General features: G+C 44.0%; 13 non-coding genes across 13 annotated transcripts; all 13 read right to left on the bottom strand.

The window, feature by feature from the left end:
* Window positions 1–73: 73 nt before the first annotated feature.
* LOC141239161 (U2 spliceosomal RNA) lies at window positions 74–264 on the bottom strand. The gene has a single exon (XR_012304568.1). It is a non-coding gene; the product is annotated as a U2 spliceosomal RNA (small nuclear RNA).
* Window positions 265–1,382: 1,118 nt separating this feature from the next.
* On the bottom strand, window positions 1,383–1,573 carry LOC141239160 (U2 spliceosomal RNA). The gene has a single exon (XR_012304567.1). It is a non-coding gene; the product is annotated as a U2 spliceosomal RNA (small nuclear RNA).
* A 1,118-nt stretch (window positions 1,574–2,691) lies between these two features.
* Window positions 2,692–2,882, bottom strand: LOC141239159 (U2 spliceosomal RNA). Its single transcript, XR_012304566.1, has one exon. It is a non-coding gene; the product is annotated as a U2 spliceosomal RNA (small nuclear RNA).
* A 1,118-nt stretch (window positions 2,883–4,000) lies between these two features.
* LOC141239158 (U2 spliceosomal RNA) lies at window positions 4,001–4,191 on the bottom strand. Its single transcript, XR_012304565.1, has one exon. It is a non-coding gene; the product is annotated as a U2 spliceosomal RNA (small nuclear RNA).
* Window positions 4,192–5,309: 1,118 nt separating this feature from the next.
* LOC141239157 (U2 spliceosomal RNA) lies at window positions 5,310–5,500 on the bottom strand. Its single transcript, XR_012304564.1, has one exon. It is a non-coding gene; the product is annotated as a U2 spliceosomal RNA (small nuclear RNA).
* Window positions 5,501–6,618: 1,118 nt separating this feature from the next.
* On the bottom strand, window positions 6,619–6,800 carry LOC141239499 (U2 spliceosomal RNA). Its single transcript, XR_012304889.1, has one exon. It is a non-coding gene; the product is annotated as a U2 spliceosomal RNA (small nuclear RNA).
* Window positions 6,801–12,792: 5,992 nt separating this feature from the next.
* On the bottom strand, window positions 12,793–12,983 carry LOC141239156 (U2 spliceosomal RNA). The gene has a single exon (XR_012304563.1). It is a non-coding gene; the product is annotated as a U2 spliceosomal RNA (small nuclear RNA).
* A 1,118-nt stretch (window positions 12,984–14,101) lies between these two features.
* Window positions 14,102–14,292, bottom strand: LOC141239155 (U2 spliceosomal RNA). Its single transcript, XR_012304562.1, has one exon. It is a non-coding gene; the product is annotated as a U2 spliceosomal RNA (small nuclear RNA).
* Window positions 14,293–15,410: 1,118 nt separating this feature from the next.
* LOC141239154 (U2 spliceosomal RNA) lies at window positions 15,411–15,601 on the bottom strand. The gene has a single exon (XR_012304561.1). It is a non-coding gene; the product is annotated as a U2 spliceosomal RNA (small nuclear RNA).
* Window positions 15,602–16,719: 1,118 nt separating this feature from the next.
* LOC141239153 (U2 spliceosomal RNA) lies at window positions 16,720–16,910 on the bottom strand. The gene has a single exon (XR_012304560.1). It is a non-coding gene; the product is annotated as a U2 spliceosomal RNA (small nuclear RNA).
* Window positions 16,911–18,028: 1,118 nt separating this feature from the next.
* On the bottom strand, window positions 18,029–18,219 carry LOC141239150 (U2 spliceosomal RNA). Its single transcript, XR_012304558.1, has one exon. It is a non-coding gene; the product is annotated as a U2 spliceosomal RNA (small nuclear RNA).
* A 1,118-nt stretch (window positions 18,220–19,337) lies between these two features.
* LOC141239149 (U2 spliceosomal RNA) lies at window positions 19,338–19,528 on the bottom strand. The gene has a single exon (XR_012304557.1). It is a non-coding gene; the product is annotated as a U2 spliceosomal RNA (small nuclear RNA).
* A 1,118-nt stretch (window positions 19,529–20,646) lies between these two features.
* Window positions 20,647–20,837, bottom strand: LOC141239148 (U2 spliceosomal RNA). Its single transcript, XR_012304556.1, has one exon. It is a non-coding gene; the product is annotated as a U2 spliceosomal RNA (small nuclear RNA).
* Window positions 20,838–21,850: the final 1,013 nt, after the last annotated feature.

Genomic DNA, 21,850 nt, shown 5'->3' with positions numbered 1-21,850 from the left:
AATCCGACAAACAAGCAAAATGAACAAAAAACATTGAATTCAATTCTTTCTGATTTTAGAAACTGCATTAAAGAAGGGGTGCACCGGTCCTGGAGATACTGCAATACCAGGTCAATGCGTGGAGTGGACAGAGCAAGCTCTTTTTCCATCTCCCTGTTCTAAAAATCCATTTAATATATGGTCCCCAGATAGGGGACGTATCAGATATTAAACTGATAAGAACAGATACTACACTTGATCTTAGCCAAAAGGCCGAGAAGCGATAACCAGAATTGGTTTCAAACTACGGAGCCACCCAAGGATCCTAAAGAGTCCATTTGTGGAGATGAGCTCCTGGACTCCCGTTAAGAAGACATGTTGTCAACCTCTAGATCCCTTACATGCCTGCACTTTTCGGCTTGCTGCTGCTGCAATCCACGCGTTTTAGATCTGCATAACTCCACCTCTTTAAACACAGCACCTTCACCCCCTGCTGTTCCCACCCGCCTCAACACCGTTGGAAGGGAGGAGAACCAATTAAGGCGGGGGGTGGGGTGGAACGAGCAGCTGTCTACCCTTAGCAGGAGGGCTCCTGATTACATACCTCTCCTGCTGCTGCTGCTGCTGCTGGCTGTCCAGCAGCAGACTGAAGGTGGCTGCTGCTGTGCACAGGTATATAAAGGCTCAGAGCCTATTATGACACGCGCAGCCAGCGTTCCATTGCCACATTCCATCTACTGCAGGCAGGATACCTGGCTGGCTGAATGTCGCTGAGAAGCTCACAGAGACCGCCATAAGCAACAGTTTAACAGAATGCCACAGACTAATCAACCAAACTTTTTGGGTTGGGTTCTCTTTTATAGTCTGCAGGCATTAAATGAAAGAAGTCAGTGTTCCAGCAGAAGGAGACAACGTTTCAGAAAAGGCATTGTAGCAAACCAAAAAAGAAATTTTAAGCGCAGCAGTGTAACCAGCGCACATACCTGTTAGCTCGGGTGAGTTTAAAAGGCTGCTGTTGATAACAAGGGCATTTGCTAAATAGATGGTGTGTGTGCAACAATATACTGAAAGGTCAATTATATTGTGCAGCTTATCTCACCACCTGTAGTTATTTAGGTGAAAGCTCCAAAATGCTTGCCTAATATGTCTGTTTATCCAAAAGGAAGTAGAAAGGGAGAGCTAGAAAGATAGCATTGCATCACATTACATGGCAATGCAATGCACAGTTGCTGAAGTTGAACCAAAATGAGCTTGTAATCTGGCTTCTGCAACTTTGAACATGAAAAATCCAATGAGGAGAAGAAAAGCAGAGCCAAAGAGTCCATCCCAAAATCCGACAAACAAGCAAAATGAACAAAAAACATTGAATTCAATTCTTTCTGATTTTAGAAACTGCATTAAAGAAGGGGTGCACCGGTCCTGGAGATACTGCAATACCAGGTCAATGCGTGGAGTGGACAGAGCAAGCTCTTTTTCCATCTCCCTGTTCTAAAAATCCATTTAATATATGGTCCCCAGATAGGGGACGTATCAGATATTAAACTGATAAGAACAGATACTACACTTGATCTTAGCCAAAAGGCCGAGAAGCGATAACCAGAATTGGTTTCAAACTACGGAGCCACCCAAGGATCCTAAAAAGTCCATTTGTGGAGATGAGCTCCTGGACTCCCGTTAAGAAGACATGTTGTCAACCTCTAGATCCCTTACATGCCTGCACTTTTCGGCTTGCTGCTGCTGCAATCCACGCGTTTTAGATCTGCATAACTCCACCTCTTTAAACACAGCACCTTCACCCCCTGCTGTTCCCACCCGCCTCAACACCGTTGGAAGGGAGGAGAACCAATTAAGGCGGGGGGTGGGGTGGAACGAGCAGCTGTCTACCCTTAGCAGGAGGGCTCCTGATTACATACCTCTCCTGCTGCTGCTGCTGCTGCTGGCTGTCCAGCAGCAGACTGAAGGTGGCTGCTGCTGTGCACAGGTATATAAAGGCTCAGAGCCTATTATGACACGCGCAGCCAGCGTTCCATTGCCACATTCCATCTACTGCAGGCAGGATACCTGGCTGGCTGAATGTCGCTGAGAAGCTCACAGAGACCGCCATAAGCAACAGTTTAACAGAATGCCACAGACTAATCAACCAAACTTTTTGGGTTGGGTTCTCTTTTATAGTCTGCAGGCATTAAATGAAAGAAGTCAGTGTTCCAGCAGAAGGAGACAACGTTTCAGAAAAGGCATTGTAGCAAACCAAAAAAGAAATTTTAAGCGCAGCAGTGTAACCAGCGCACATACCTGTTAGCTCGGGTGAGTTTAAAAGGCTGCTGTTGATAACAAGGGCATTTGCTAAATAGATGGTGTGTGTGCAACAATATACTGAAAGGTCAATTATATTGTGCAGCTTATCTCACCACCTGTAGTTATTTAGGTGAAAGCTCCAAAATGCTTGCCTAATATGTCTGTTTATCCAAAAGGAAGTAGAAAGGGAGAGCTAGAAAGATAGCATTGCATCACATTACATGGCAATGCAATGCACAGTTGCTGAAGTTGAACCAAAATGAGCTTGTAATCTGGCTTCTGCAACTTTGAACATGAAAAATCCAATGAGGAGAAGAAAAGCAGAGCCAAAGAGTCCATCCCAAAATCCGACAAACAAGCAAAATGAACAAAAAACATTGAATTCAATTCTTTCTGATTTTAGAAACTGCATTAAAGAAGGGGTGCACCGGTCCTGGAGATACTGCAATACCAGGTCAATGCGTGGAGTGGACAGAGCAAGCTCTTTTTCCATCTCCCTGTTCTAAAAATCCATTTAATATATGGTCCCCAGATAGGGGACGTATCAGATATTAAACTGATAAGAACAGATACTACACTTGATCTTAGCCAAAAGGCCGAGAAGCGATAACCAGAATTGGTTTCAAACTACGGAGCCACCCAAGGATCCTAAAGAGTCCATTTGTGGAGATGAGCTCCTGGACTCCCGTTAAGAAGACATGTTGTCAACCTCTAGATCCCTTACATGCCTGCACTTTTCGGCTTGCTGCTGCTGCAATCCACGCGTTTTAGATCTGCATAACTCCACCTCTTTAAACACAGCACCTTCACCCCCTGCTGTTCCCACCCGCCTCAACACCGTTGGAAGGGAGGAGAACCAATTAAGGCGGGGGGTGGGGTGGAACGAGCAGCTGTCTACCCTTAGCAGGAGGGCTCCTGATTACATACCTCTCCTGCTGCTGCTGCTGCTGCTGGCTGTCCAGCAGCAGACTGAAGGTGGCTGCTGCTGTGCACAGGTATATAAAGGCTCAGAGCCTATTATGACACGCGCAGCCAGCGTTCCATTGCCACATTCCATCTACTGCAGGCAGGATACCTGGCTGGCTGAATGTCGCTGAGAAGCTCACAGAGACCGCCATAAGCAACAGTTTAACAGAATGCCACAGACTAATCAACCAAACTTTTTGGGTTGGGTTCTCTTTTATAGTCTGCAGGCATTAAATGAAAGAAGTCAGTGTTCCAGCAGAAGGAGACAACGTTTCAGAAAAGGCATTGTAGCAAACCAAAAAAGAAATTTTAAGCGCAGCAGTGTAACCAGCGCACATACCTGTTAGCTCGGGTGAGTTTAAAAGGCTGCTGTTGATAACAAGGGCATTTGCTAAATAGATGGTGTGTGTGCAACAATATACTGAAAGGTCAATTATATTGTGCAGCTTATCTCACCACCTGTAGTTATTTAGGTGAAAGCTCCAAAATGCTTGCCTAATATGTCTGTTTATCCAAAAGGAAGTAGAAAGGGAGAGCTAGAAAGATAGCATTGCATCACATTACATGGCAATGCAATGCACAGTTGCTGAAGTTGAACCAAAATGAGCTTGTAATCTGGCTTCTGCAACTTTGAACATGAAAAATCCAATGAGGAGAAGAAAAGCAGAGCCAAAGAGTCCATCCCAAAATCCGACAAACAAGCAAAATGAACAAAAAACATTGAATTCAATTCTTTCTGATTTTAGAAACTGCATTAAAGAAGGGGTGCACCGGTCCTGGAGATACTGCAATACCAGGTCAATGCGTGGAGTGGACAGAGCAAGCTCTTTTTCCATCTCCCTGTTCTAAAAATCCATTTAATATATGGTCCCCAGATAGGGGACGTATCAGATATTAAACTGATAAGAACAGATACTACACTTGATCTTAGCCAAAAGGCCGAGAAGCGATAACCAGAATTGGTTTCAAACTACGGAGCCACCCAAGGATCCTAAAAAGTCCATTTGTGGAGATGAGCTCCTGGACTCCCGTTAAGAAGACATGTTGTCAACCTCTAGATCCCTTACATGCCTGCACTTTTCGGCTTGCTGCTGCTGCAATCCACGCGTTTTAGATCTGCATAACTCCACCTCTTTAAACACAGCACCTTCACCCCCTGCTGTTCCCACCCGCCTCAACACCGTTGGAAGGGAGGAGAACCAATTAAGGCGGGGGGTGGGGTGGAACGAGCAGCTGTCTACCCTTAGCAGGAGGGCTCCTGATTACATACCTCTCCTGCTGCTGCTGCTGCTGCTGGCTGTCCAGCAGCAGACTGAAGGTGGCTGCTGCTGTGCACAGGTATATAAAGGCTCAGAGCCTATTATGACACGCGCAGCCAGCGTTCCATTGCCACATTCCATCTACTGCAGGCAGGATACCTGGCTGGCTGAATGTCGCTGAGAAGCTCACAGAGACCGCCATAAGCAACAGTTTAACAGAATGCCACAGACTAATCAACCAAACTTTTTGGGTTGGGTTCTCTTTTATAGTCTGCAGGCATTAAATGAAAGAAGTCAGTGTTCCAGCAGAAGGAGACAACGTTTCAGAAAAGGCATTGTAGCAAACCAAAAAAGAAATTTTAAGCGCAGCAGTGTAACCAGCGCACATACCTGTTAGCTCGGGTGAGTTTAAAAGGCTGCTGTTGATAACAAGGGCATTTGCTAAATAGATGGTGTGTGTGCAACAATATACTGAAAGGTCAATTATATTGTGCAGCTTATCTCACCACCTGTAGTTATTTAGGTGAAAGCTCCAAAATGCTTGCCTAATATGTCTGTTTATCCAAAAGGAAGTAGAAAGGGAGAGCTAGAAAGATAGCATTGCATCACATTACATGGCAATGCAATGCACAGTTGCTGAAGTTGAACCAAAATGAGCTTGTAATCTGGCTTCTGCAACTTTGAACATGAAAAATCCAATGAGGAGAAGAAAAGCAGAGCCAAAGAGTCCATCCCAAAATCCGACAAACAAGCAAAATGAACAAAAAACATTGAATTCAATTCTTTCTGATTTTAGAAACTGCGTTAAAGAAGGGGTGCACCGGTCCTGGAGATACTGCAATACCAGGTCAATGCGTGGAGTGGACAGAGCAAGCTCTTTTTCCATCTCCCTGTTCTAAAAATCCATTTAATATATGGTCCCCAGATAGGGGACGTATCAGATATTAAACTGATAAGAACAGATACTACACTTGATCTTAGCCAAAAGGCCGAGAAGCGATAACCAGAATTGGTTTCAAACTACGGAGCCACCCAAGGATCCTAAAAAGTCCATTTGTGGAGATGAGCTCCTGGACTCCCGTTAAGAAGACATGTTGTCAACCTCTAGATCCCTTACATGCCTGCACTTTTCGGCTTGCTGCTGCTGCAATCCACGCGTTTTAGATCTGCATAACTCCACCTCTTTAAACACAGCACCTTCACCCCCTGCTGTTCCCACCCGCCTCAACACCGTTGGAAGGGAGGAGAACCAATTAAGGCGGGGGATGGGGTGGAACGAGCAGCTGTCTACCCTTAGCAGGAGGGCTCCTGATTACATACCTCTCCTGCTGCTGCTGCTGCTGCTGGCTGTCCAGCAGCAGACTGAAGGTGGCTGCTGCTGTGCACAGGTATATAAAGGCTCAGAGCCTATTATGACACGCGCAGCCAGCGTTCCATTGCCACATTCCATCTACTGCAGGCAGGATACCTGGCTGGCTGAATGTCGCTGAGAAGCTCACAGAGACCGCCATAAGCAACAGTTTAACAGAATGCCACAGACTAATCAACCAAACTTTTTGGGTTGGGTTCTCTTTTATAGTCTGCAGGCATTAAATGAAAGAAGTCAGTGTTCCAGCAGAAGGAGACAACGTTTCAGAAAAGGCATTGTAGCAAACCAAAAAAGAAATTTTAAGCGCAGCAGTGTAACCAGCGCACATACCTGTTAGCTCGGGTGAGTTTAAAAGGCTGCTGTTGATAACAAGGGCATTTGCTAAATAGATGGTGTGTGTGCAACAATATACTGAAAGGTCAATTATATTGTGCAGCTTATCTCACCACCTGTAGTTATTTAGGTGAAAGCTCCAAAATGCTTGCCTAATATGTCTGTTTATCCAAAAGGAAGTAGAAAGGGAGAGCTAGAAAGATAGCATTGCATCACATTACATGGCAATGCAATGCACAGTTGCTGAAGTTGAACCAAAATGAGCTTGTAATCTGGCTTCTGCAACTTTGAACATGAAAAATCCAATGAGGAGAAGAAAAGCAGAGCCAAAGAGTCCATCCCAAAATCCGACAAACAAGCAAAATGAACAAAAAACATTGAATTCAATTCTTTCTGATTTTAGAAACTGCATTAAAGAAGGGGTGCACCGGTCCTGGAGATACTGCAATACCAGGTCAATGCGTGGAGTGGACAGAGCAAGCTCTTTTTCCATCTCCCTGTTCTAAAAATCCATTTAATATATGGTCCCCAGATAGGGGACGTATCAGATATTAAACTGATAAGAACAGATTTTTTTCTTTTTCATTTTGTTCTTATATTTCAGTTGTTATTTCTCTTCTAATATTTCTCTTGCCTTATAATCTGTTCATGCTACAAGGTTCCACAGATGAAAGTTCCATAGACTCTTGGCTCTTTTTTTCCAATTCTCTTCAGATCTAACAGGTAATAAATATATATTTCACTTAGTGCTAATTTTATGCATTCACTTTCACTTATAAAATCTCTTTTAAAAAGCAATATATTTCGGACTTTCCATAGCGCATTCTTTATTCCATTTATCATTATCCAGATGACTCTTTCTTTTTCTTTTGATTGACATGTAAAATTTCCATATAAAACTACTTCGTGATTTAAAAACTTAAGACCAGTAACAAACTTTAAGAGACTTCCAACTTCTTTCCAGACATTTTGGGCATAAAAACAGTTCCAAAAGGTGTGTAAAACTGTTTCCTCTCTAACACAGCCTGTTCTAGGGCATCTTGCAGTATTGCACAATCCCCTTCTGTGTTGAAAAAATCTAACAGGAACACATTCTTGCACTATTGCCCATGCCAAGTCTTTATATTCATTTGTTAGATAAGGTGCATAAGTCATTCTCCAAATTCTTCCACTTTTAGTGTATGTAAAGTTTGCCACTGCTGTCATCGTTTCTTTTCTCTTTGTCTCTAGAGCCAGTCTTCTTGAATTTGACAGCATCTCCACATCTATTTCAGGTAAGTTATAAAGTCTAATTGTTTTTTCTAGTAAGACATATTGTTTTGGCGGTGTAATTAGGACAGGAGAATTTTGGGGCAATGTTATCCACTTTCTTTTCCTAAAGATATCTCCAGCTGCATATCTTAAGTAGAAAGACCAATGAGTTCTTAGATTGGTCATTTTGAAGCAAAAACTAAAGAACTTTAGGTACAAAAATTTTTTGATATTTGGGATATTCTTTCCACCATATTTATGCTGCTTGTACATTGTCTCTCTTCGAACCTTCTCCATTTTTGATCCCCACAGAAAAAGAAAAATTTGTCTCTGGAGAAACTTTACTGTGTTCTCATTCGGAGGGTACACCATACTTAAAAACAACATTATCGGCAACAACAAAGACTTAATGATCAAGTTTTTACCTTCCATTGATAATTTTCTGAGTTTCCATAAACTTATCTTCTTTTGCATTTTCTCCTTCACCAACTGCCAACTTTCTTCTCCATCATTCTTCTTTGTAAACACAACACCTAAAATTTTGATCTTATCACTTCTTATTTTAAGTTGAGGAATCTGCGCATCTGACCAATCACCGAATCCAAGACATTCGCTCTTCTCCAAGTTCAGTTTGAAGGCAGATGCTAAACAGAAAAAATCAGTAGTTCTTACTGCTCTTCTCAGCGATTGTTCTGAGTCGCACAGGATCGTGATGTCATCCATGTACCCCAGTGACTTAGTACTTAGTCCATTTCCACCTGGTATGGGTACACCTTTCACCATCTTATCTTTCCTCAACATTGCCAGTAGAGGCTCGATTGCGCAGATAAAAAGCAGAGGCGAGAGTGGGCATCCTTGTTTGACGCCCGACTTTAGAAAAACTTCTGAAGATAAAAAACCATTAATTAAAATCCTGCTAAAACTTCCATCATATAAAAGTGCAATGTGCTTAATAAAAACATCCGGGAATTTCATTTTCTTTAACACAGAATACAGGTACTTATGAGAGACTCTGTCGTACGCTTTCTGGAAATCAAGGGACAGAAGAGCTAGCTTTTGCTTCCTCTCTTGCTGATACCATATTGCGTCCCGTATAATATTCAAGTTTTCTGCAATTGTACGACCAGGCACACCACATACCTGATCAGGATGCACGACCTTCTCTATCACCTTCTTCATTCTGTTCACCATGATTTTTGCCATAATTTTATAATCTACGTTGAGTAACGTGATTGGTCTCCAGTTCTCTAGATTAGTCTTATCTCCTTTTTTAAAAAGCAGGGTGACCACACCACTTCTCCAAGATTCAGGCAATTTGTCACATAAAAAGACAGCTTTAAAAATCTCAAACAGGTCGTCTTTTAAAATCTCCCAAAAAGTAAGATAAAATTCAATTTGTAGTCCGTCAGTACCCGGTGTTTTTCCTCTAGAAAAGCTTTTGATTGCACTTAGCAGTTCTTCTTCACAGATATCTTCAATCAACAACTCTTGATCTTGCTTTTCAAGGTGATTCTGCAATGAATTAAAAGCATCAGGTAAAAAATCAGCGTCAATTTTCTTTTCGCTAAAAAGATTTTGATAAAAAGTTTGCGCTTTGTCCAACAGTCCATCTTTAGTTGTTTCACCATCAAGTTCTTTAATTAATTCTTTGCGTTCTAAAGATTTTTTGAAAAAGAACCTGGAACATGTTTCATTTTTTTCCATATGTTCTACCTTGGCGTTGAAAATTATTTCTTTGCCTTTCTGTTCAATTGCTTTTTTAATGTCTTCTTTGACTTGTAAAATAACATCCTCCATATCTATCCCTGCATTTCTGAGTTTGTAACCTGTTTGCAGTTTTGTATTCAGGTCTTTAAACCATTTCTGATTCTGTCTGGCCTTCCTTTTGCCAGCTAAGAGAAAAAAATGTCTAATTTGAAACTTCACATACTCCCACCATTCTAGAATTCTTTTGTAATAACGTTTTTTCCCCTGTAGTTTTTTATAAAATTTCAAAAATTCCTCTTTTATACTTTCATCTTCCAGCAGCAGAGTGTTCAACTTCCAGACACCTCGCCCTTTCTCTAGACTGGGCAATTCCAAGTGAGTAATTAATGTTTTGTGGTCAGAAAAGATGTTACCTGTTAGATCCACTTTATTCACTTTAAAACTCTGTGATGTCAGAACAAAGTCAATTCTTGATTTTAGAAGATTGTTCTCCCAAGTGTATCCTGGTTCAGAGGTATTCTTTACTCTCCAGACATCATTCAGGCAAGTATCGTCGATTAGATTTTTTAACTGCATCTCAGTTTTGTCTTTCCTTCTAGTACCTGATGTCCTATTTTCATCAGACCGGATACAATTGAAGTCACCGCCAACCACAGTTGGTGTAGGACCAGGTATAAAGAGTTTGATGATATCTAATAAACTGTATCTTTCCTCTTTAATCGGAGATGCATAAACATTAATCAGCTTGAACTCGGATCCACAGTAACTCACATTAACAACTAGTGCACGTCCAGGTTCAACTTCAGTGAACGAGGTAACCTTAAAGTCTTTGTTTTTAAACAGGACGCCAACACCAGTAGCACGCGATCCATTTTCACCGGACCAGATGGAAGGTCCGTTCGCCCAATCTTCCCTTAGTTTGTTATAGTTAGGGTCATGGTCAATGCCGCATTCTTGAAGTAAAAAAATATCAGCATCTAAAGTCATCAGGTAAGAAAATAAAGCAGCTCTCTTGACAGAGCCCTTTAAACTCCTCACATTTAGTGAGGCAATTTTGAGTGTAGCCATAAATCATTTAAACAGAACTTGAGTCCGTATCTGACATGAATCCGACCGGGGTAGAGGGACCCGCAGAAACGTCCGTGTCTGAGAATTCCTCGATGTTCACCGGATCAGATGGGTTTACAGGTTTAGGAACTGAGATGATCGGTTTAGGTGAGTAATTAGGGAGGACTATTTTCAAACGCCCAGCAGGTCTTTTGCTGGCGCTCTCTCCCTTAAACAAACTCGACTTCTCCTTTTTCCTTTTCCTCAAAACCTCCACGTCAATGTCAATCTCCTCCTCCTCCTCACCACCAGCCTCCTTAGAAGACTCCTCTCCCATCTCCACTTCAGACTCAGCTGGATTCTCCTCCACCACATGACCATCTGGACTCTCCGACCAATCCTTGAGAACAATGCTATCCCCAGGCGGGTCCCCAGCAGTGTCCTTGGGCGGATCCCCAGAAGGGTTCCCGGGAGGGTCCTTGGATTTGTCTGTTTGTTCTTCAGGACTGGACCGCTTCGGAGGGGCTCCCCCCCGAGCTGCATCTGCATAGCTGAAGGTCTTTTTTCTCAACGGACAATCCCGAAAAGAGTGCCCAGGGATACGGCAGATATTACAGATCATCTGATTTGGGCAGTTCAGAGTGACATGTCCTTTTTGATAGCACTTCTTGCAAAGAGCGTTCTCCTCCTTGCAGCTCTCAAAGGAATGCCCAAAGTCCATACATTTTCTGCAGAAGATAGGCATCCCTGGATAGAAGAGTCTTCCTCTCTCTCTGCCAATCAGGAAGCTCTGAGGCGGATGATTGAGTCCACCAATTCCCAAACCTTCTCTCAGCTTCACGATGAACTTGTATTTTCCGGTCCACAACCTCTCAGAGTTCATGATTTTGTGAGAGAAGTGGACCTCAGAGCAATAGTTATGCAGAAACGCAGCCACATCCTTTTCAGAGACATGCGGATTGCTCATATGAACCACCACAGACTTCTCTTCTGCCAGGCAGAGGGTCACAAAACACAGTCCTTTAAGATCTTCCTCCTGAAGTCTCAGCTTGATCTGATGGTAAAAATTCTGAGATGCCACTTCAGAGGTCAGGGTAAGCACAAAGCGTCCAGGAGCATCTTGAAGTGCCAGAATGTTCTCCCTTTTCACCTGCAGGATCTCAAGCAGGACCTTCCTCACGAAGAAAGACAGGGAGAACTTGTCACGGGCTCGCTCTTCAACTTCAATCTTGAAAGAGTTCTTGATCTTCAAGTCGCCAGCTCCAGCAGAACGGAGAGTAGCCGATGTCGCCATCGCCATATTCAGGTAAGTCGATCGCCTTCTTGGTTCTCTTCAGCACGCACACCCCCTATAGCAGCAGGAGGCTTAAGACAGTAGAACTGCCGATGCCTCAAGGCCGAGGATGCGATAGGCTTTGGAGTCTTCCAGCAACAACACTTGGTCGTAGCCAAAAGGCCGAGAAGCGATAACCAGAATTGGTTTCAAACTACGGAGCCACCCAAGGATCCTAAAAAGTCCATTTGTGGAGATGAGCTCCTGGACTCCCGTTAAGAAGACATGTTGTCAACCTCTAGATCCCTTACATGCCTGCACTTTTCGGCTTGCTGCTGCTGCAATCCACGCGTTTTAGATCTGCATAACTCCACCTCTTTAAACACAGCACCTTCACCCCCTGCTGTTCCCACCCGCCTCAACACCGTTGGAAGGGAGGAGAACCAATTAAGGCGGGGGGTGGGGTGGAACGAGCAGCTGTCTACCCTTAGCAGGAGGGCTCCTGATTACATACCTCTCCTGCTGCTGCTGCTGCTGCTGGCTGTCCAGCAGCAGACTGAAGGTGGCTGCTGCTGTGCACAGGTATATAAAGGCTCAGAGCCTATTATGACACGCGCAGCCAGCGTTCCATTGCCACATTCCATCTACTGCAGGCAGGATACCTGGCTGGCTGAATGTCGCTGAGAAGCTCACAGAGACCGCCATAAGCAACAGTTTAACAGAATGCCACAGACTAATCAACCAAACTTTTTGGGTTGGGTTCTCTTTTATAGTCTGCAGGCATTAAATGAAAGAAGTCAGTGTTCCAGCAGAAGGAGACAACGTTTCAGAAAAGGCATTGTAGCAAACCAAAAAAGAAATTTTAAGCGCAGCAGTGTAACCAGCGCACATACCTGTTAGCTCGGGTGAGTTTAAAAGGCTGCTGTTGATAACAAGGGCATTTGCTAAATAGATGGTGTGTGTGCAACAATATACTGAAAGGTCAATTATATTGTGCAGCTTATCTCACCACCTGTAGTTATTTAGGTGAAAGCTCCAAAATGCTTGCCTAATATGTCTGTTTATCCAAAAGGAAGTAGAAAGGGAGAGCTAGAAAGATAGCATTGCATCACATTACATGGCAATGCAATGCACAGTTGCTGAAGTTGAACCAAAATGAGCTTGTAATCTGGCTTCTGCAACTTTGAACATGAAAAATCCAATGAGGAGAAGAAAAGCAGAGCCAAAGAGTCCATCCCAAAATCCGACAAAGAAGCAAAATGAACAAAAAACATTGAATTCAATTCTTTCTGATTTTAGAAACTGCATTAAAGAAGGGGTGCACCGGTCCTGGAGATACTGCAATACCAGGTCAATGCGTGGAGTGGACAGAGCAAGCTCTTTTTCCATCTCCCTGTTCTAAAAATCCATTTAATATATGGTCCCCAGATAGGGGACGTATCAGATATTAAACTGATAAGAACAGATACTACACTTGATCTTAGCCAAAAGGCCGAGAAGCGATAACCAGAATTGGTTTCAAACTACGGAGCCACCCAAGGATCCTAAAAAGTCCATTTGTGGAGATGAGCTCCTGGACTCCCGTTAAGAAGACATGTTGTCAACCTCTAGATCCCTTACATGCCTGCACTTTTCGGCTTGCTGCTGCTGCAATCCACGCGTTTTAGATCTGCATAACTCCACCTCTTTAAACACAGCACCTTCACCCCCTGCTGTTCCCACCCGCCTCAACACCGTTGGAAGGGAGGAGAACCAATTAAGGCGGGGGGTGGGGTGGAACGAGCAGCTGTCTACCCTTAGCAGGAGGGCTCCTGATTACATACCTCTCCTGCTGCTGCTGCTGCTGCTGGCTGTCCAGCAGCAGACTGAAGGTGGCTGCTGCTGTGCACAGGTATATAAAGGCTCAGAGCCTATTATGACACGCGCAGCCAGCGTTCCATTGCCACATTCCATCTACTGCAGGCAGGATACCTGGCTGGCTGAATGTCGCTGAGAAGCTCACAGAGACCGCCATAAGCAACAGTTTAACAGAATGCCACAGACTAATCAACCAAACTTTTTGGGTTGGGTTCTCTTTTATAGTCTGCAGGCATTAAATGAAAGAAGTCAGTGTTCCAGCAGAAGGAGACAACGTTTCAGAAAAGGCATTGTAGCAAACCAAAAAAGAAATTTTAAGCGCAGCAGTGTAACCAGCGCACATACCTGTTAGCTCGGGTGAGTTTAAAAGGCTGCTGTTGATAACAAGGGCATTTGCTAAATAGATGGTGTGTGTGCAACAATATACTGAAAGGTCAATTATATTGTGCAGCTTATCTCACCACCTGTAGTTATTTAGGTGAAAGCTCCAAAATGCTTGCCTAATATGTCTGTTTATCCAAAAGGAAGTAGAAAGGGAGAGCTAGAAAGATAGCATTGCATCACATTACATGGCAATGCAATGCACAGTTGCTGAAGTTGAACCAAAATGAGCTTGTAATCTGGCTTCTGCAACTTTGAACATGAAAAATCCAATGAGGAGAAGAAAAGCAGAGCCAAAGAGTCCATCCCAAAATCCGACAAACAAGCAAAATGAACAAAAAACATTGAATTCAATTCTTTCTGATTTTAGAAACTGCATTAAAGAAGGGGTGCACCGGTCCTGGAGATACTGCAATACCAGGTCAATGCGTGGAGTGGACAGAGCAAGCTCTTTTTCCATCTCCCTGTTCTAAAAATCCATTTAATATATGGTCCCCAGATAGGGGACGTATCAGATATTAAACTGATAAGAACAGATACTACACTTGATCTTAGCCAAAAGGCCGAGAAGCGATAACCAGAATTGGTTTCAAACTACGGAGCCACCCAAGGATCCTAAAAAGTCCATTTGTGGAGATGAGCTCCTGGACTCCCGTTAAGAAGACATGTTGTCAACCTCTAGATCCCTTACATGCCTGCACTTTTCGGCTTGCTGCTGCTGCAATCCACGCGTTTTAGATCTGCATAACTCCACCTCTTTAAACACAGCACCTTCACCCCCTGCTGTTCCCACCCGCCTCAACACCGTTGGAAGGGAGGAGAACCAATTAAGGCGGGGGGTGGGGTGGAACGAGCAGCTGTCTACCCTTAGCAGGAGGGCTCCTGATTACATACCTCTCCTGCTGCTGCTGCTGCTGCTGGCTGTCCAGCAGCAGACTGAAGGTGGCTGCTGCTGTGCACAGGTATATAAAGGCTCAGAGCCTATTATGACACGCGCAGCCAGCGTTCCATTGCCACATTCCATCTACTGCAGGCAGGATACCTGGCTGGCTGAATGTCGCTGAGAAGCTCACAGAGACCGCCATAAGCAACAGTTTAACAGAATGCCACAGACTAATCAACCAAACTTTTTGGGTTGGGTTCTCTTTTATAGTCTGCAGGCATTAAATGAAAGAAGTCAGTGTTCCAGCAGAAGGAGACAACGTTTCAGAAAAGGCATTGTAGCAAACCAAAAAAGAAATTTTAAGCGCAGCAGTGTAACCAGCGCACATACCTGTTAGCTCGGGTGAGTTTAAAAGGCTGCTGTTGATAACAAGGGCATTTGCTAAATAGATGGTGTGTGTGCAACAATATACTGAAAGGTCAATTATATTGTGCAGCTTATCTCACCACCTGTAGTTATTTAGGTGAAAGCTCCAAAATGCTTGCCTAATATGTCTGTTTATCCGAAAGGAAGTAGAAAGGGAGAGCTAGAAAGATAGCATTGCATCACATTACATGGCAATGCAATGCACAGTTGCTGAAGTTGAACCAAAATGAGCTTGTAATCTGGCTTCTGCAACTTTGAACATGAAAAATCCAATGAGGAGAAGAAAAGCAGAGCCAAAGAGTCCATCCCAAAATCCGACAAACAAGCAAAATGAACAAAAAACATTGAATTCAATTCTTTCTGATTTTAGAAACTGCATTAAAGAAGGGGTGCACCGGTCCTGGAGATACTGCAATACCAGGTCAATGCGTGGAGTGGACAGAGCAAGCTCTTTTTCCATCTCCCTGTTCTAAAAATCCATTTAATATATGGTCCCCAGATAGGGGACGTATCAGATATTAAACTGATAAGAACAGATACTACACTTGATCTTAGCCAAAAGGCCGAGAAGCGATAACCAGAATTGGTTTCAAACTACGGAGCCACCCAAGGATCCTAAAAAGTCCATTTGTGGAGATGAGCTCCTGGACTCCCGTTAAGAAGACATGTTGTCAACCTCTAGATCCCTTACATGCCTGCACTTTTCGGCTTGCTGCTGCTGCAATCCACGCGTTTTAGATCTGCATAACTCCACCTCTTTAAACACAGCACCTTCACCCCCTGCTGTTCCCACCCGCCTCAACACCGTTGGAAGGGAGGAGAACCAATTAAGGCGGGGGGTGGGGTGGAACGAGCAGCTGTCTACCCTTAGCAGGAGGGCTCCTGATTACATACCTCTCCTGCTGCTGCTGCTGCTGCTGGCTGTCCAGCAGCAGACTGAAGGTGGCTGCTGCTGTGCACAGGTATATAAAGGCTCAGAGCCTATTATGACACGCGCAGCCAGCGTTCCATTGCCACATTCCATCTACTGCAGGCAGGATACCTGGCTGGCTGAATGTCGCTGAGAAGCTCACAGAGACCGCCATAAGCAACAGTTTAACAGAATGCCACAGACTAATCAACCAAACTTTTTGGGTTGGGTTCTCTTTTATAGTCTGCAGGCATTAAATGAAAGAAGTCAGTGTTCCAGCAGAAGGAGACAACGTTTCAGAAAAGGCATTGTAGCAAACCAAAAAAGAAATTTTAAGCGCAGCAGTGTAACCAGCGCACATACCTGTTAGCTCGGGTGAGTTTAAAAGGCTGCTGTTGATAACAAGGGCATTTGCTAAATAGATGGTGTGTGTGCAACAATATACTGAAAGGTCAATTATATTGTGCAGCTTATCTCACCACCTGTAGTTATTTAGGTGAAAGCTCCAAAATGCTTGCCTAATATGTCTGTTTATCCAAAAGGAAGTAGAAAGGGAGAGCTAGAAAGATAGCATTGCATCACATTACATGGCAATGCAATGCACAGTTGCTGAAGTTGAACCAAAATGAGCTTGTAATCTGGCTTCTGCAACTTTGAACATGAAAAATCCAATGAGGAGAAGAAAAGCAGAGCCAAAGAGTCCATCCCAAAATCCGACAAACAAGCAAAATGAACAAAAAACATTGAATTCAATTCTTTCTGATTTTAGAAACTGCATTAAAGAAGGGGTGCACCGGTCCTGGAGATACTGCAATACCAGGTCAATGCGTGGAGTGGACAGAGCAAGCTCTTTTTCCATCTCCCTGTTCTAAAAATCCATTTAATATATGGTCCCCAGATAGGGGACGTATCAGATATTAAACTGATAAGAACAGATACTACACTTGATCTTAGCCAAAAGGCCGAGAAGCGATAACCAGAATTGGTTTCAAACTACGGAGCCACCCAAGGATCCTAAAAAGTCCATTTGTGGAGATGAGCTCCTGGACTCCCGTTAAGAAGACATGTTGTCAACCTCTAGATCCCTTACATGCCTGCACTTTTCGGCTTGCTGCTGCTGCAATCCACGCGTTTTAGATCTGCATAACTCCACCTCTTTAAACACAGCACCTTCACCCCCTGCTGTTCCCACCCGCCTCAACACCGTTGGAAGGGAGGAGAACCAATTAAGGCGGGGGGTGGGGTGGAACGAGCAGCTGTCTACCCTTAGCAGGAGGGCTCCTGATTACATACCTCTCCTGCTGCTGCTGCTGCTGCTGGCTGTCCAGCAGCAGACTGAAGGTGGCTGCTGCTGTGCACAGGTATATAAAGGCTCAGAGCCTATTATGACACGCGCAGCCAGCGTTCCATTGCCACATTCCATCTACTGCAGGCAGGATACCTGGCTGGCTGAATGTCGCTGAGAAGCTCACAGAGACCGCCATAAGCAACAGTTTAACAGAATGCCACAGACTAATCAACCAAACTTTTTGGGTTGGGTTCTCTTTTATAGTCTGCAGGCATTAAATGAAAGAAGTCAGTGTTCCAGCAGAAGGAGACAACGTTTCAGAAAAGGCATTGTAGCAAACCAAAAAAGAAATTTTAAGCGCAGCAGTGTAACCAGCGCACATACCTGTTAGCTCGGGTGAGTTTAAAAGGCTGCTGTTGATAACAAGGGCATTTGCTAAATAGATGGTGTGTGTGCAACAATATACTGAAAGGTCAATTATATTGTGCAGCTTATCTCACCACCTGTAGTTATTTAGGTGAAAGCTCCAAAATGCTTGCCTAATATGTCTGTTTATCCAAAAGGAAGTAGAAAGGGAGAGCTAGAAAGATAGCATTGCATCACATTACATGGCAATGCAATGCACAGTTGCTGAAGTTGAACCAAAATGAGCTTGTAATCTGGCTTCTGCAACTTTGAACATGAAAAATCCAATGAGGAGAAGAAAAGCAGAGCCAAAGAGTCCATCCCAAAATCCGACAAACAAGCAAAATGAACAAAAAACATTGAATTCAATTCTTTCTGATTTTAGAAACTGCATTAAAGAAGGGGTGCACCGGTCCTGGAGATACTGCAATACCAGGTCAATGCGTGGAGTGGACAGAGCAAGCTCTTTTTCCATCTCCCTGTTCTAAAAATCCATTTAATATATGGTCCCCAGATAGGGGACGTATCAGATATTAAACTGATAAGAACAGATACTACACTTGATCTTAGCCAAAAGGCCGAGAAGCGATAACCAGAATTGGTTTCAAACTACGGAGCCACCCAAGGATCCTAAAAAGTCCATTTGTGGAGATGAGCTCCTGGACTCCCGTTAAGAAGACATGTTGTCAACCTCTAGATCCCTTACATGCCTGCACTTTTCGGCTTGCTGCTGCTGCAATCCACGCGTTTTAGATCTGCATAACTCCACCTCTTTAAACACAGCACCTTCACCCCCTGCTGTTCCCACCCGCCTCAACACCGTTGGAAGGGAGGAGAACCAATTAAGGCGGGGGGTGGGGTGGAACGAGCAGCTGTCTACCCTTAGCAGGAGGGCTCCTGATTACATACCTCTCCTGCTGCTGCTGCTGCTGCTGGCTGTCCAGCAGCAGACTGAAGGTGGCTGCTGCTGTGCACAGGTATATAAAGGCTCAGAGCCTATTATGACACGCGCAGCCAGCGTTCCATTGCCACATTCCATCTACTGCAGGCAGGATACCTGGCTGGCTGAATGTCGCTGAGAAGCTCACAGAGACCGCCATAAGCAACAGTTTAACAGAATGCCACAGACTAATCAACCAAACTTTTTGGGTTGGGTTCTCTTTTATAGTCTGCAGGCATTAAATGAAAGAAGTCAGTGTTCCAGCAGAAGGAGACAACGTTTCAGAAAAGGCATTGTAGCAAACCAAAAAAGAAATTTTAAGCGCAGCAGTGTAACCAGCGCACATACCTGTTAGCTCGGGTGAGTTTAAAAGGCTGCTGTTGATAACAAGGGCATTTGCTAAATAGATGGTGTGTGTGCAACAATATACTGAAAGGTCAATTATATTGTGCAGCTTATCTCACCACCTGTAGTTATTTAGGTGAAAGCTCCAAAATGCTTGCCTAATATGTCTGTTTATCCAAAAGGAAGTAGAAAGGGAGAGCTAGAAAGATAGCATTGCATCACATTACATGGCAATGCAATGCACAGTTGCTGAAGTTGAACCAAAATGAGCTTGTAATCTGGCTTCTGCAACTTTGAACATGAAAAATCCAATGAGGAGAAGAAAAGCAGAGCCAAAGAGTCCATCCCAAAATCCGACAAACAAGCAAAATGAACAAAAAACATTGAATTCAATTCTTTCTGATTTTAGAAACTGCATTAAAGAAGGGGTGCACCGGTCCTGGAGATACTGCAATACCAGGTCAATGCGTGGAGTGGACAGAGCAAGCTCTTTTTCCATCTCCCTGTTCTAAAAATCCATTTAATATATGGTCCCCAGATAGGGGACGTATCAGATATTAAACTGATAAGAACAGATACTACACTTGATCTTAGCCAAAAGGCCGAGAAGCGATAACCAGAATTGGTTTCAAACTACGGAGCCACCCAAGGATCCTAAAAAGTCCATTTGTGGAGATGAGCTCCTGGACTCCCGTTAAGAAGACATGTTGTCAACCTCTAGATCCCTTACATGCCTGCACTTTTCGGCTTGCTGCTGCTGCAATCCACGCGTTTTAGATCTGCATAACTCCACCTCTTTAAACACAGCACCTTCACCCCCTGCTGTTCCCACCCGCCTCAACACCGTTGGAAGGGAGGAGAACCAATTAAGGCGGGGGGTGGGGTGGAACGAGCAGCTGTCTACCCTTAGCAGGAGGGCTCCTGATTACATACCTCTCCTGCTGCTGCTGCTGCTGCTGGCTGTCCAGCAGCAGACTGAAGGTGGCTGCTGCTGTGCACAGGTATATAAAGGCTCAGAGCCTATTATGACACGCGCAGCCAGCGTTCCATTGCCACATTCCATCTACTGCAGGCAGGATACCTGGCTGGCTGAATGTCGCTGAGAAGCTCACAGAGACCGCCATAAGCAACAGTTTAACAGAATGCCACAGACTAATCAACCAAACTTTTTGGGTTGGGTTCTCTTTTATAGTCTGCAGGCATTAAATGAAAGAAGTCAGTGTTCCAGCAGAAGGAGACAACGTTTCAGAAAAGGCATTGTAGCAAACCAAAAAAGAAATTTTAAGCGCAGCAGTGTAACCAGCGCACATACCTGTTAGCTCGGGTGAGTTTAAAAGGCTGCTGTTGATAACAAGGGCATTTGCTAAATAGATGGTGTGTGTGCAACAATATACTGAAAGGTCAATTATATTGTGCAGCTTATCTCACCACCTGTAGTTATTTAGGTGAAAGCTCCAAAATGCTTGCCTAATATGTCTGTTTATCCAAAAGGAAGTAGAAAGGGAGAGCTAGAAAGATAGCATTGCATCACATTACATGGCAATGCAATGCACAGTTGCTGAAGTTGAACCAAAATGAGCTTGTAATCTGGCTTCTGCAACTTTGAACATGAAAAATCCAATGAGGAGAAGAAAAGCAGAGCCAAAGAGTCCATCCCAAAATCCGACAAACAAGCAAAATGAACAAAAAACATTGAATTCAATTCTTTCTGATTTTAGAAACTGCATTAAAGAAGGGGTGCACCGGTCCTGGAGATACTGCAATACCAGGTCAATGCGTGGAGTGGACAGAGCAAGCTCTTTTTCCATCTCCCTGTTCTAAAAATCCATTTAATATATGGTCCCCAGATAGGGGACGTATCAGATATTAAACTGATAAGAACAGATACTACACTTGATCTTAGCCAAAAGGCCGAGAAGCGATAACCAGAATTGGTTTCAAACTACGGAGCCACCCAAGGATCCTAAAAAGTCCATTTGTGGAGATGAGCTCCTGGACTCCCGTTAAGAAGACATGTTGTCAACCTCTAGATCCCTTACATGCCTGCACTTTTCGGCTTGCTGCTGCTGCAATCCACGCGTTTTAGATCTGCATAACTCCACCTCTTTAAACACAGCACCTTCACCCCCTGCTGTTCCCACCCGCCTCAACACCGTTGGAAGGGAGGAGAACCAATTAAGGCGGGGGGTGGGGTGGAACGAGCAGCTGTCTACCCTTAGCAGGAGGGCTCCTGATTACATACCTCTCCTGCTGCTGCTGCTGCTGCTGGCTGTCCAGCAGCAGACTGAAGGTGGCTGCTGCTGTGCACAGGTATATAAAGGCTCAGAGCCTATTATGACACGCGCAGCCAGCGTTCCATTGCCACATTCCATCTACTGCAGGCAGGATACCTGGCTGGCTGAATGTCGCTGAGAAGCTCACAGAGACCGCCATAAGCAACAGTTTAACAGAATGCCACAGACTAATCAACCAAACTTTTTGGGTTGGGTTCTCTTTTATAGTCTGCAGGCATTAAATGAAAGAAGTCAGTGTTCCAGCAGAAGGAGACAACGTTTCAGAAAAGGCATTGTAGCAAACCAAAAAAGAAATTTTAAGCGCAGCAGTGTAACCAGCGCACATACCTGTTAGCTCGGGTGAGTTTAAAAGGCTGCTGTTGATAACAAGGGCATTTGCTAAATAGATGGTGTGTGTGCAACAATATACTGAAAGGTCAATTATATTGTGCAGCTTATCTCACCACCTGTAGTTATTTAGGTGAAAGCTCCAAAATGCTTGCCTAATATGTCTGTTTATCCAAAAGGAAGTAGAAAGGGAGAGCTAGAAAGATAGCATTGCATCACATTACATGGCAATGCAATGCACAGTTGCTGAAGTTGAACCAAAATGAGCTTGTAATCTGGCTTCTGCAACTTTGAACATGAAAAATCCAATGAGGA

The sequence above is a fragment of the Phyllobates terribilis genome, unplaced genomic scaffold (assembly GCF_046119375.1).
Source record: "Phyllobates terribilis strain yellow unplaced genomic scaffold, ASM4611937v1 Scaffold_769__1_contigs__length_694716, whole genome shotgun sequence".
NCBI lineage: Eukaryota > Metazoa > Chordata > Amphibia > Anura > Dendrobatidae > Phyllobates > Phyllobates terribilis.
This window is presented reverse-complemented; position numbering and strand designations above follow the sequence as displayed.